The sequence below is a fragment of the Pseudophryne corroboree genome, chromosome 3 (genome assembly GCF_028390025.1).
Source record: "Pseudophryne corroboree isolate aPseCor3 chromosome 3, aPseCor3.hap2, whole genome shotgun sequence".
NCBI lineage: Eukaryota > Metazoa > Chordata > Amphibia > Anura > Myobatrachidae > Pseudophryne > Pseudophryne corroboree.
In genome coordinates this window covers 643184671-643198981 of record NC_086446.1, presented here as the reverse complement: position 1 = coordinate 643198981, position 14311 = coordinate 643184671, and the positions used below count along the sequence as shown (strand labels likewise).

General features: G+C 45.2%; 1 pseudogene; it reads left to right on the top strand.

The window, feature by feature from the left end:
• The first annotated feature begins 7394 nt into the window (after nt 1-7394).
• LOC134897227 (5S ribosomal RNA) lies at nt 7395-7512 on the top strand (annotated as a pseudogene).
• Nucleotides 7513-14311: the final 6799 nt, after the last annotated feature.

Here is a 14311-nt window from a genome sequence, read left to right as displayed (position 1 = left end):
CTCCAATCCATAGCTCTGCATAATTAAGTCATCCAATCCCTTTACACCTAAGGGTATAAAGGGACTGAGCCTGCACTAGGAAATCGTCAGTGCTTTGGTTGTCAAACCTTGTTTCCAGTCTCTCTCTCTCCTGTGGTTATTTTGTTCCAGGTTTCCAGCTCCTGTCTCCAGTTACCACTAAGAGACCCGCACCAGCTTACCACCTTGCGGTGCAGCCTGACTCTGCAGTCTTCCATGACTACTCCAGCTTCCAGCTACAGATCCATCTGCTTCCAGCGGTCAGCTTCCAGCAGTGTTCAGCTTTCTTAAAGTGCCGGTGCTTCTCCAGCGGATACCTACATAACAGCGGTATCCGCAAACCATCGGTACCTGCATACCATCATTTCCTATATCCTCGCTCCCTAGCTTCATTCAACTACCTGGCTGGTTCCATCCAGCATCCACTCCGTGTTATCTACCTGGCTGGATCCATCCAGCATTAACTCCGTGTTTTCAACACCTGGCTGGTTCCATCCAGCGTCCACAGCAGTCTTCTCAGCTACAGCGTTACCAGCTTCAAGTGCTACATCTGCTGGTGTGTTCCTCGGCTACTCTCACTACTACGGATGGGTCTGGTAAGGACACTCCATCACTGGGACATTAAGAACTGTACCTTATCCTACCAGTACCCTGTGGCTCTTGCCAAGCTTATAGTGATCCAGGAACTGTTTCATTTTTATCTACTGCATATCTTTATTCATTTACCACTGCTGTGAATACGGAGTTCTGTTAATAAACTTTTATTGACTTTTAAATCCTGGTTGTCATGGTCACGCCTTCGGGCAATCTTCATACATTTTACTTACATGTCTAGGGGTCTGATTAAACCTTCCAAGTTTAGTTTTACCTCAGCCCCTACAACTGAGGCTTCCTCCCGTCAGCTCAGGCCCTCAGTTGTGACAGTAGGTTTAAAATCTTATTTTTACCAACTACAATCCTCATGACCTCTAAGTACAGAATGCAACCAATTTTGTATAAAACCAATTACATTGTGATTTACATGTGACTGTACATACCTATTTGTGACTTTGCTCTATCATGCACAGTTAACATACAGCGGAACAACACCAGTAAATAGGCACCTGAACTTTTAACTTGAACAAATGAAACCTTACACTCTCAGCCTAGATAACTCTGGTTTAATCACAAACAAACTATGTACCACAAATTGATTTTCTGCATTGCTCTTCATGGAGTATTTATAAAGACCATTGCATCATTCAGTCTCCCAGCAACTCAGCCCTCTGTACATGTTGCCCCCTCAATTATACACTCCCCTCTTATTAGCACTCATGAGCTTTTTACGTCCCTATACTCATTGACAATAACATCTACAACCTCTCACCATAAAAAACTTTCACAAACCTCTGACACTCACATTTATCTCTCACTTCTGCTTCTGATAGCTGGTGACATTTCACCAAATCCAGGACCCAGCCACTTGTATCGCTCACATTCACCTGATTCACAGCAACATAAAAATCCAGCTAAACTCATAAACATCACATGTCTTCCATCACCCTCCAGATCACTAAAATGTGCATTATGGAATGTATGCTCTGTTTGTAACAAATTAACATCCATCCATGACCTCTTCATATCCAACAACATCAATCTGCTGGCTATAACAGAAACCTGGCTCACACAATCTGACACAGCCTCCCCTGCAGCACTGGCACATGGTGGTCTCCACTTTACACACACCTCCAGGCCTGATAACCATAAAGGAGGAGGAGTTGGACTTTTACTTTCCCAATCTTTCGCATACACTGTTCTACCACCGGTTCCATCACTCACATTTACATCATTTGAAGTACATTCCATTAGGGTTTACTCTCCTTTCTTTCTGCGTGTTGCAGCTATCTACCGCCCACCTGGGCATCCCAATTTCTGGAAGATCTTTCTGCCTGGCTCCCTCACTTCCTATCCTCTGACATCTCCACCATTATCATGGTGATTTCAATATTGCTATTGATTGTCCAAAATCTGCTGCTCACGCCTCCAAACTACTCTCTCTAACCTCCTCTCTTGGCCTCTCCCAGTGGACTGACTCCTTTACTCATCAGGAAGGCCACTGCCTTGATCTATTATTCACCAGACTATGCTCTGTCTTTGAACTCACTAACACTCCTTTCTCCCTCTCAGATCACAACCTTATCACCTGCATGCTCTCCTCCGTTATTTCAAACCCTGTGTTGCTGAAGTCCTCCAATCTTCCTCAAACCCACAGAAATATTAACACAATTAATCTTCAATAACTTTCCACTTCACTCCAACAACTGCTTTCACCTATTTCTGCATTCACCTCTCCTGAGATGGCTGTATCACACCTGAATGAGACTCTAGAACTAGCCCTTGATGAAGTGGCTCCAGCTACCCATCACACTCCACGTAGGCCTAGATGTCAACCATGGTACTCCAAATTAACAAGACAACTACAGAAACTCACACGAAAACTTGAACGTCAGTGGCGTAAATCTCGTATTTCAAGTGAATTCCTCACAGATAAGACTGTCTACCACTCTTATAGAAATGCCCTGGACACTGCCAAACAAACATATTTCCAAACTCTTATCTCTGCTCAAGCCTCTAACCCCAAATGACTCTTTAATACATTTAAATCACTTCTGAATCCTCCCTCACCTACCCCACCAGCCATTATCAAGGCACAGGATCTTGCTTCCTACTTCAAGGAGAAGATTGATAAGATCCGAGATGAAATGGTATGCTCTTCGGCAGCCAGTGACCTGCTCCGTTCTTTACCTGAACCCTCTGGCACTCTCTCTTCATTTGATCCCACAAATGAAGATGAAGTATCACCACTCTTCTCATCCTGCTTCTCTACTACCTCTCCTCTTGATCCTTTACCCTCACAAATAAGTAAAGCTCTGTCTCTGGTGCTCATCTCTATCTTAACTAACATCTGTAATCTCTCTCTCTCTACTGGTATTTTTCCTTCACTCTTCAAGAATGCAGTGATTACTCCCATTTAAAAAAAAACTAAATTCTGACCCTAATGCTCTCTCAAACTACCGCCCTATCTCTCAGCTCCCTTGTCTCTCTAAGCTACTTGAGAGACTTGCCTACACTCGACTCACACACTTTCTTAACTCATAGACTTTATTGGACCCACTTCAGTCAGGCTTCCGTTCCCAACATTCCACAGAGACAGCACTGACGGTTAATGATTTGGTCACTACGAAGTCTAAAGGCCATTACTCACTACTTATTCTTCTAGATCTATCTGCTGCATTTGACACTGTAGACCACTCTCTTCTCATACAGACACTACAATCCCTAGGTCTTAAAGACACAACCCTTTCTTGGTTCCTATCCTACCTATCTAATCGCTCCTTCAGTGTTCGCTTCTCTGAATCTACCTCCTCTTTGCTACCTCTTTCAGTTGGAGTACCGCAAGGCTCAGTCTTTTCTCTATCTATACTTCACCTCTTGGTAAACTAATCAGCTATTTTGGATTTCAGTATCATCTGTACGCAGATGATACTCAAATCTACCTATTCTCCCCTGACTTGTCCCTATCTGTACTGGACCGTGTCACTGAATGCCTTTCTGTCATTTCATCCTGGATGACATCTCACCACCTCAAACTTAATATTTCAAAGACAGAGTTAATTATATTTCCACCGGCCAATAGTAGGTACCAACCTGATATCTCTATCACTGTTGAAAACTCGACTATCTACCCTACCCCTATTTGAGAAATGGGGGATGACTCCACACCAGTCAAGGTTAAATACAAGTGATAAAAGAAAACCAGCATTCACAAATTATATGCCTGATTGCTAATAAGTGAAGCAAGCCCTTCTAAGGGTGAAACGCGTTTTCCCTATCACAGGCGGCAGCGGCGACGGGTCCCATCAGCACACCTCGCAGTCCGGAGCACATGCGGCAGCAGGCAACGGGTCCCACCAGCGCACCGTGCAGAGCAGCACCACCATAGGAAGGGTGAGTCCGCATGCGGCCTCTATCACCGCCTATACTGGCGGGACACACTCCTTTCCACCCCCAGCCACTGCCTCCGGAGCACAGGCGGCAGTGGCGGCGGGTCCCCCAGCACACCCCGTACATCAGCAACATACAGGAAGGGTGAGTCCATACGCGGCCACTCTCTGCTGCTAATCCCACCACAATCACAGCGGTGGAGATTACGAGCATGATGCAGTGTATCCCTCACCACGGCATACACAAGGACGGTGATCGGGCAAGTCACCCCATCACCAGCCCTTTTCCCATGATCTCAATGTCAGCAGCAGCAATCCTAGGCACTGCAGCATTGCAACAGCTCCCCCATTAGTCCTCTTTCCACCTTGGGGTCAGCCCGGGCCCAGTGGAGGGTTTCCCCTAGAAACAGTACAGGCGAGCTGCAACACAGCTCTCCACATTCCACCATAAACGCCCCCCCCCCCCTTATTCTCTTTCTGGTACAATCCCTGCACACGCCATCCTATCATATGGTAGGGGTGTCTGGCCGCCCACAATTACATAGTGGCAGTTCATCATTTCGCTGAGGTTGGTACACACTTACTGATGGGGGTAATCTAGCTGCCTTAAATATTGTCCTGAATTTGCCAGTGCTTATTTAGTTAAGAGGATATATTTTGTGCATGCACTGATTCTATGGTGGTCATTCCGAGTTGTTCGCTAGCTGTTTTCGGTCGCTGCACAGCGATCAGGCAAAAAAACTGCACTTCTGCGCATGCGTATGCGGCGCAATGCGCACGCGCAACGTACTTTCACAACAGCCGATGCAGTTTCACACAAGGTCTAGCGACGCTTTTCAGTCGCACTGCCGGCCGCAGAGTAATTGACAGGAAGTGGGTGTTTCTGGGTGGTAACTGACCGTTTTCGGGGAGTGTGTGGAAAAACGCAGGCGTGTCAGATACAAACGCAGGCGTGCCTGGGGAAACGCAGGCGTGGCTGGCCAAACGCAGGACGTGTTCGTGACGTCAAAACAGGAACTAAACAGTCTGAAGTGATCGCTAGGTAGGAGTAGGTCTGGAGCTGCTCAGAAACTGCACAATCTTTTTGTGTAGCAGCGCTGCGATCCTTTCGTTCGCACTTCTGCTAAGCTAAGATACACTCCCAGAGGGCGGCGGCTTAGCGTTTGCACGGCTGCTAAAAGCAGCTAGCGAACGAACAACTTGGAATGAGGGCCTATACCCCATACCACCACAGCCAGTTTTTGATCTCCCCAGGTACCATAAGATACTATACACCTGCCTATAGGAACCATTAGCTGTTCAAAACACAGATTTATTTATACCCCTTTCACACCAGATATGCAGGGGTCTTACCCGGGAATACTGGTCCCTGGATCATGCAGGGACATTCCCGGGTAAGACCCCTTGCGTACCGCAGTCAGTAGCCCGGCATATTGCCGGGTTGCTGACGTCAGCAGTGACGCGGCGGGGGCGGCGCAAGAGATCACATGATCTCCAAGCGCCGCCTGCTACATAGAAAGTGAACAGGAGCCGGGGCGCATTGACCCGGCTCCCGTTCACACAGACTAGGTTCCCGGGAGAATCCCGGGACCAACCCTGGACGATTGCAGGGTTGAAATGCCGGGGCAGGAATCCCGGGATTTTGACCCTGTACCCTTTCACACCGAGAAATTTCCCGGGTTGGTGCGCGTTCATGTGCAATAACCCGGGAAATTTTGGGCTGTGTGAAAGGGGTATAAGTGACTACTCTGAACTATCCATGGTACATCTATCCTGTTCATAGCACATAAGTGCATAGGGTTTTTTTCTGTGTTTACATGCCTACTCTGTCTAAGTACCATTTTAGTATGGTTTTGCAATAGGGAAAACATTTTGTGTATATATTGAAATTATACTTGTTATCAATTTATTTGGTGGTGGCTACCTTAATATTGTTCTGAATTTGCTAATGCTCATTTAGTCAAGAGGATATACAGTATTTCGTGTATGCACTATGCACTGTGACTATACCCCATGCCACCATAGTAAGTTTTATTTTCCCAGGTACTACAAGATACTATACATCTGCCTACAGGAACCAATTAACTGATTAAAACACAGATTTATTATGGGACTATACTGAACCATTTGTGTTACATCTATTCTTTTCATAGCACACAAGTGCTGCTCAAATAAGGCTTCTTCTGTGTTCTCACGCATACTCTGTCTTAGTACTATTTTTAGTGTGTCTTTGCAACAGGTGAAACATTTTGTGTATACACTGTAATTATACCTTCTATCAATTCATTCTGTGGTGGTTTCCACTCACAACTGTTTGCCCGAACAATAATGAAGTATCTGATACATGAAAATAGTAGCTTCTTTCAAGGCACAAGACGGATTTAGCAGCAACACATCCCTATACTAGTGTAACACTGTTTTACCATAACCCAGTGGTGATTTGAATCGGGGTGCTGTTTGACTTAGTGGGCACTGCAATAATTGCCTACTATTTATCTCACAGATTTTTTCCTGAATTAATTCTTTTTTTGTATGATCTCGGCATTGGGTGTACCTTTAATCACCTACATGTGAATGTGATAGAAATAAACACATGTACAAGTTTGCACCAACGGGACTTCATGCCCCTGTTGTGACCATATATTCAGTGTTCGCTCTAATCCTCTCATCAGGAATACTTAGGAATATAGGTGGTCATTCCGAGTTGTTCGCTCGTTGCCGATTTTCGCTATGCTGCGATTTGTTGCTAAATGCGCATGCACATTGTAAGCAGTGCGCATGTGCTTAGTCATTTTACTAAAAACTTAGCAGTTTTGCTGTTGATCCTGCGGCGCTTTTCAGTTGCACTGCTGATCGGCGAGTGATTGACAGGAAAGGGGCGTTTCTGGGTGGTAACTGAGCGTTTTCCGGGAGTGTGCTAAAAAACGCAGGCGTGTCAGGGAAAAACGCGGGAGTGTCTGGAGAAACGGGGGAGTGGCTGGCCGAACGCAGGGCGTGTTTGTGACGTCAAACCAGGAACTATTGATAACTCACTATTCACAGGTGTACTTATCCGGTTAAGGATTCCGTTTAACTGGTACCAGCTCCAACCAGGAGGTATATATCTATCCCTGCTTTGTGGTTTCTTTGTTTTAATTTTTTCACCAAGTTAATAGGCTTACGCGTGTGTTGTTTTCTTCTTCACCGCCAATGGTGTTAATATAAATAAGTAATCTCCATTTCCTCTCAGGGACTCTCATTGGTGATCCAGTGTTACATACGGCAGTTTTTCAACTGGTAGGCTCACTACACTGCCTAACACCAACAGCAGATCCCGCTTCTATTCTTCTCTTCTCCATTTCTTCACGAACTCTCATCAATGATTCTGGAGAGGAGGCAATTAAGATTCCTGTAACCTACTATCATACCATACTGCATGTGCCCAACCTCATCTGATCTTGGAAGCTATACAGTATAGGGCCGTGTCAGTACCAGGTGGGAGACCACCTGGGAATACTCGGTTTAGTAGGCTGGAGATGTAGGGACACTCTGGTCTAACATTGACAGCAGATTCATTCTGTTACTATATCTCTCCCTCATAATTATTCTGGTGGTTTATATGAACATTCTTTACCATACATTGTTGGATAGCTAGGTATTTTACCTTATTTATTCCTACAGACAATACACCTGTGTTAGTGTCGAACCACTGGTTGCGCAAAATAATCCAATCTAGGACTTTATATGTGGAACTTATTTCCGTTGCCGCTGCTGCCTGCTTTTTACATTGATATTCATCAGTAAATTTAATAACTAATTACGTTTTTTATTTTTTTATTGAGGGACTATGGCCCTCATTCCGAGTTGATCGGTCGCAAGGCGAATTTAGCAGAGTTACACACGCTAAGCCGCCGCCTACTGGGAGTGAATCTTAGCTTCTTAAAATTGCGACCGATGTATTCGCAATATTGCGATTACTAACTACTTAGCAGTTTCAGAGTAGCTTCAGACTTACTCTGCCTGTGCGATCAGTTCAGTGCTTGTCGTTCCTGGTTGACGTCACAAACACACCCAGCGTTCGCCCAGGCACTCCCACCGTTTCTCCGGCCACTCCTGCGTTTTTTCCGGAAACGGTAGCGTTTTCAGCCACACGCCCCTGAAACGCCGTGTTTCCGCCCAGTAACACCCATTTCCTGTCAATCACATTACGATCGCCGGAGCGATGAAAAAGCCGTGAGTAAAATTACTTTCTACATAGCAAAGTTACTTGGCGCAGTCGCAGTGCGAACATTGCGCATGCGTACTAAGCGGATTTTCATTGCGATGCGATGAAAAATACCGAGCGAACAACTCGGAATGAGGGCCAATATTCTAATTATACTAATAAAAGTAATATTTAATTTTCTCTCATATATACACATTGACACACGTCTTTCCCCTAAGAGTGCACCAACCAAGAGATTTCTTTCTTTTCCTCTGTTATCTATCTACCCTACCCCACAAGCTCGCTGCCTAGGTGTCACCCTTGACTCTGATCTGTCCTTTGTTCCCCACATTCAATCTGTCTCAAGATCATGTTACATGCATCTAAAAAACATATCCAAAATACGACCATACCTTACACAAGACACTGCTAAAACTCTAATCCACACTCTCATTATCTCCCGCATTGATTATTGCAATAGTCTCCTAACTGGTCTTCCCAAAACGAGACTCTCACCACTACAATCCATTCGGTTAGGCTAATCTTCCTCGCTAGACGTTCATCGTCTGCAGATCCACTTTGTCAGTCCCTCCATTGGTTACCTGTATTCTACCGCATTCAATATAAAATACTTTTACTCACACACAAGGCCATTAACCAAACTACACCAATGTACATCACTTCGCTTATCTCAAAATATCTCCCAACCCGACCTCTTCGCTCTTCACAAGACCTGCGTCTCTCATCCACACTCATTACTCGCTCCCACTCTTTCATCGGGCTGCACCCACTCTGTGGAATGCCCTACTACGCACAATAAGACTCTCCTCTAGTCTCCAAACCTTCAAGCGTTCCCTGAAAACTCACTCTGTAGGCAAGCATATCAAATTCCAGAACCGCCCACATAACTTTCATAAACCTTCCTATCAAATTGCATCCACTCTGTACAGTCCACACTTATCCTCACATGTCTTCTCATTCTTCACTTTCCCTTCCTCTCGAACCCAGTTCATCATTTCTGTATGACCATATCGTACAGCCCACCAAGAACCTTTGCAATCTGGCGAACAACTATGCAATGGATAGCACCTTTCCTTGTGTATCAATGCCTATTTCCCATAGACTGTAAGCTTGCGAGCAGGGCCTTCCTACCTCTATGACTGTTTGTTATAACCCAGTTTGTTATATCATTGTTATTTCCAATTGTAAAGCGCAACGGAATTTGCTGCGCTATATAAGAAACTGTTAATAAATAAATAATATCAATTAACTAGCTCACCACAGGTGATGGCAAACATACATTACCGGGAAAGTCCAGGAACAGAGCATTTTCTCCCTCATGGAGAGGGTCAGGTAGGCAAGTATGGCATGCATGTGCAAAACCTTTGCAGCATGGCCAGCCAGGGATGGGACTGGGGGGCGGGACAATCACAACACCATCAAATGTTCACCATTTGATGGTGGCAAACATCGGAATGCCACCATCGAATGGTAAAACCACTGCCATCACAATGAAAACATTAATGATTGCGAACCATCGCGATGTGATGTCCATCCCTTTTCACTACTTAAGTTTCATCCTGTAGGCTGTGCATATATTATTAAAGTGTGCATATTTATCAAAGTGTGATAAAATTGACACATAACTACAGCGTTCTACCAGCGTTCAACCAAAGAGAAACAGAAGGGAAACATAAGGAGACAAATCCATAAAAAAACTGAAAACTGAAGAACTAATTTAAAAAGCAAACAAATGTGAGTTCACTTATTCTTCATACCAGTAACCTCATGATTGTTGACTCTGATTAAATAACACTGAACTACCTGACTTATAGGGTGATTCAGACCTGATTGCTAGGCTGCTAAAATTGTTGTCCTGCAATCAGATAGTCGCCGTCCAAGAGGAGTGTACATTCGCTGTGCAATTGTGCGATCGCATGTGTACGCCGAGCTGCAAATCCGTTCGCAGCTCACTCACCATTGAATGATTTGCCCTGTGTGTGCAGTGTGTGAGTAGCCCAAGACTTACTCCTACAGTGCAATGAGACCGGGCTGATCGGGGGCCGGAGCTGACGTCACTCACTCGTCCTGAAAATGCTTGGGAACGCCTGCGTTTTTCCTGACACTCCCAGAAAACGGTCAGTTACAACCCACAAATGGCCTCTTCCTGTCAATCAGCATGCAAATGGCTGTGTGATTAGAATTTTCGCACCAGCCTGTCGCTGACCGGCGATGCCCTCTATTATCCCCTCTATTATCCTAGGAGATTTCAACATACCTATTGATATCCCCACAAATCCCCTGCCTCTAAGCTCCTTAAACTCACCTCTCCACTATATCTCTCTCAGTAGACCTCCTCACTCTCCCATGTGAATAGGAGGTCACTGGATCTGGCCTTCACTCACCACTGTGATATTTCTGATTTCTACAACTCCCCATTTCCCCTCTCTGACCACCACCTGCTCTCCTTTAACTTATCTTTCTGCTTCCCCCATCTTTACCTCCTAAGGCTGCCTTCACTAAGCGTAACATTGAGGCTATTGACACCACATCCCTATCCTCCCTGTTTGATTCACTTCTCTCTCCTATTCTCACTCTCTCATGCCCTGAACAAGCCACTTCCCTATACAATGCATCCCTTACTTCTGCTCTTGACTCTGTCGCTCCACCAACCACTATTCACCCTCACAACACCTCAACCTTGGCACACCAAACGCACCAAATATCTGCAAAAAATGCTCACGTACTGCTGAGTAACTGGTGGAAATCACGCTCTAAGACAGACTTCCTACATTTCAAACTTTTGTCCTCATCCTTCAGTGCTGCCCTTTCCCTTGCTAAACAGTCATACTTCAAGAACCTCATCTCCTCCCAGTCTTCCAACCCCCGGCACCTCTTCTCAACTCACTCCTATGTCCATCTCCCCTCCTCACTCTCTGCTCTTGACTTTGCCACCTACTTCAGATCCAAAATTGACTACATGCATCAGGACATCACATCCCACCATACCATCAGCAACCTGCACCCTCCTATCCCTTACCACCCCTTCCCGTACCTCTCACTAAGTCTAACATCTTTCTTCCATGTATCTGGTGAGGAAGTCATGGCCCTCATCCATCCCCCCACCACCTCCCAACTTGACCCTATCCCCTCCCACTACCTCTCTCCTTCTGCGTGTTCCCATCTTGCCCACCTTCTCAATCTGTCTCTCTCATCAGGCACTGTCCCCTCTGCCTTCAAACATGCACTCATCTCTTCTATTCTTAAAAAAACCTTCCCTTGATCCAAACACCATCTCCAACTACCGACACATCTCTCTCCTCCCTTTTGCCTCAAAACTCCTTGAGCGTATTGTCTACAACTGCCTTTCTTCCCTCACACTCACTGCTTTACTCATTCCAGTCTGGCTTCTGTCCTCTCCACTCCACTGAAACTGCCCTCACAAAAGTCTGCAATGACCTCCATGCTGCCAAATCTAAGGGCCACTACTCTCTGCTTATTCTTCTTGAACTCTCTGCTGCTCTTGGCACTGTGGATCACCTTCTCCTTCTGTAAATCCTTCACTCAAGTGGTCTGCGTGATACTGCCCTCTCTATGCTGTCTTCCTACCTCTTTGACCGTTCCTTCTCTGTCTCCTCTCATGACTCCACCCCCCCCACACACACACACTTCCACTGTAGGTGTCCCCTAGATTCTGTTCTTGGTCCTCTCTTTTTCTATCTCTTTACATCCTCTTTAGGTGAACTTATTAGTTCTTTTGACTTCCAATATCATGTTTGCTGATGATACTCAAATCTACCTTTCCTCTCCAAACCTCTTCCCCGCTCTCCTCACTTGTATCTACAACTGTCTATTCTATTTGCTATCTCTTCTTGGATGTCCCAGCACTTTCTTAAACTTAACATGTCTAAGACTGAGCTGATCATCTTCCCACCCTCGCACACAAACTCACTTCCAACAATTTACTTATCTGTTGATGGCACAACTTTCTCCTCTAGCCCCCAAGTGTGTTGTCTTTGAATAATCCTTGACTCCTACCACTCCTTCAAACCACACATTCAGCACCTCACACAAACCTGCTGTTTACATCTCAAAAATATTTCTAGGATCAGACCCTTTCTCACCCAGGATGCTACTAATACCCTTATCCACTCACTGGTCATCTCCAGGCTAGACTAATGTAATCTCCTCCTCACTAGCATCTCTGACAAATGCCTCTCTCCACTCCAATCTATCCTTAGTGCTGCAGCCTGGCTCATCTTCCTCATCAAATGCACTACGTCCACCTATCCTTTCCTACAAGCCCTTCCCTAGCTTCCCTTTCCTTTCAGAATCCAATTCAGGCTTCTCACACTCGCCTACAAAGCCCTCACCCACTCCTCTCCCATTTATATCTCTGACCTTATCTCCCTTTACACTCCCACCCATCCTCTTCACTCTGCTAATGCATGCCGACTCTCCTGCCTACTGATTACTTCCTCCTACTCCTTCCTCCAAGATTTTTCATGTGCTGCTCCCTTTCTCTGGAATTCTCCAACTGTCCCCTTTATAACCTCCACCCCTCTACAGAACTTCAAATGGGCTCTCAAGACCCTCTTCTTCACCAAACCCAGCCAAATCTCATCCTAACCCTTTGTTCCATGTTCTCTGTCTACCCCATCTGTGTCACCCATGTCTGTCTGCCCCTCTCCTTTAGAATGTAAGCTACAGTATGTTAAAAAATTGCTGTTTGACCATACTGTATCATACAGCCCACTAAAAACTTTGCAATCTGGTGGACCAACATGCAGTAGATAACACCAGCTTTATCTTTGTGTACGGTATCAAAGCCTATTACCCTATAGATTGTAAGCTTGCAAGCAGGGCCTTCCTACCTCAGTGACTCCCTGTTACCCAGTTTTGTTCTCCCAGTGTTGTTTCCAATTGGGAAGCACAATTAAATTTGCTGCACTACACAAGAAACTGTTAATAGAAAATGAAATGAAAACAACGGAGCAAAAAGGAACCCCACACAATAGTCCCCCAAAAGAAAAAACACACAAATTTTTCAAACACATGTTAGTTGGGAGCTGCTTGGCTGGAGCACCATTTATCATACACATCAAATTTTAAAACTTGTTGCGTATGAAAAAACTTGTTGATAAATCAACCCCTAAATTGATTTTTTTTCAAGGACTTACCCAGTGGCATAACTAGAAATTTTGCTCTCCCAAGACAAAAAAGTTTCTGGTGCCCCTCATTGCGATTTAAAAAATAAAGAATTAACATGCACCGTAGGCATGCAAAAAAAAGTAAAGAATTTGCATGCACCGTAGGCATGCGCTCGAAAAAGGGGCGTAGCATTGCAAGAAAAGGCTACCTTATACACCAGTTTTGCAACCTGCACGCTCAGATATTGGCCATCACAGGAAAAAAAATCCTGGTTCATGCCCCATACATTGTTTGTAATTTTTTCTCCTTATAGTAATGCCCATTACACAAAATGCCACACACCGTACTGCCCCTGACACATTATGCCACACACCGTAATGCCTGTAACACATTATGCCATACACCACAATGCCCCTAAAACATTATACCACACACCACAATGCCCATGATACAGTATGCCATACACTGTAAGCCTGGAACACATTATGTCACACACCACAATGCCCCTGACACATTATGTCACACACCACAATGCCCGTGATACATTATGCCACACACCATAATGCCTGTGATACATTATGCTACATAGCACAATGCCCCTGACACATTATGCCCCACAGTAAGGCTTCTAATTACTTTTAAATTACCTACTCGTTGCCAGGCGTTTCATGCTCTGTGTTCCATGCTCAGTGCTGGGGGTTTCATTCTTTGGGTGTCATGCACATTGCCAGGGTTGTAATGCTCGGTACCAGGGTTTTATGCACTGGGTGTCATGCTCATTGCCAGGGAAGTAATGCTTGTTACCAGGGGTTTCATGTTCTGGGTGTCATGCTCATTTGCCAGGGGTGTGATGCTCGTTGCCAGGGGTTTCTTGGTCTAGGTGTCATGCTCATTGCTAGGGGTTTCATGCTCTGGGTGTCGTGCTCATTACCAGGGGTGTAATACGCATTGCCAGGGATTGTAATGCTCAATGCTA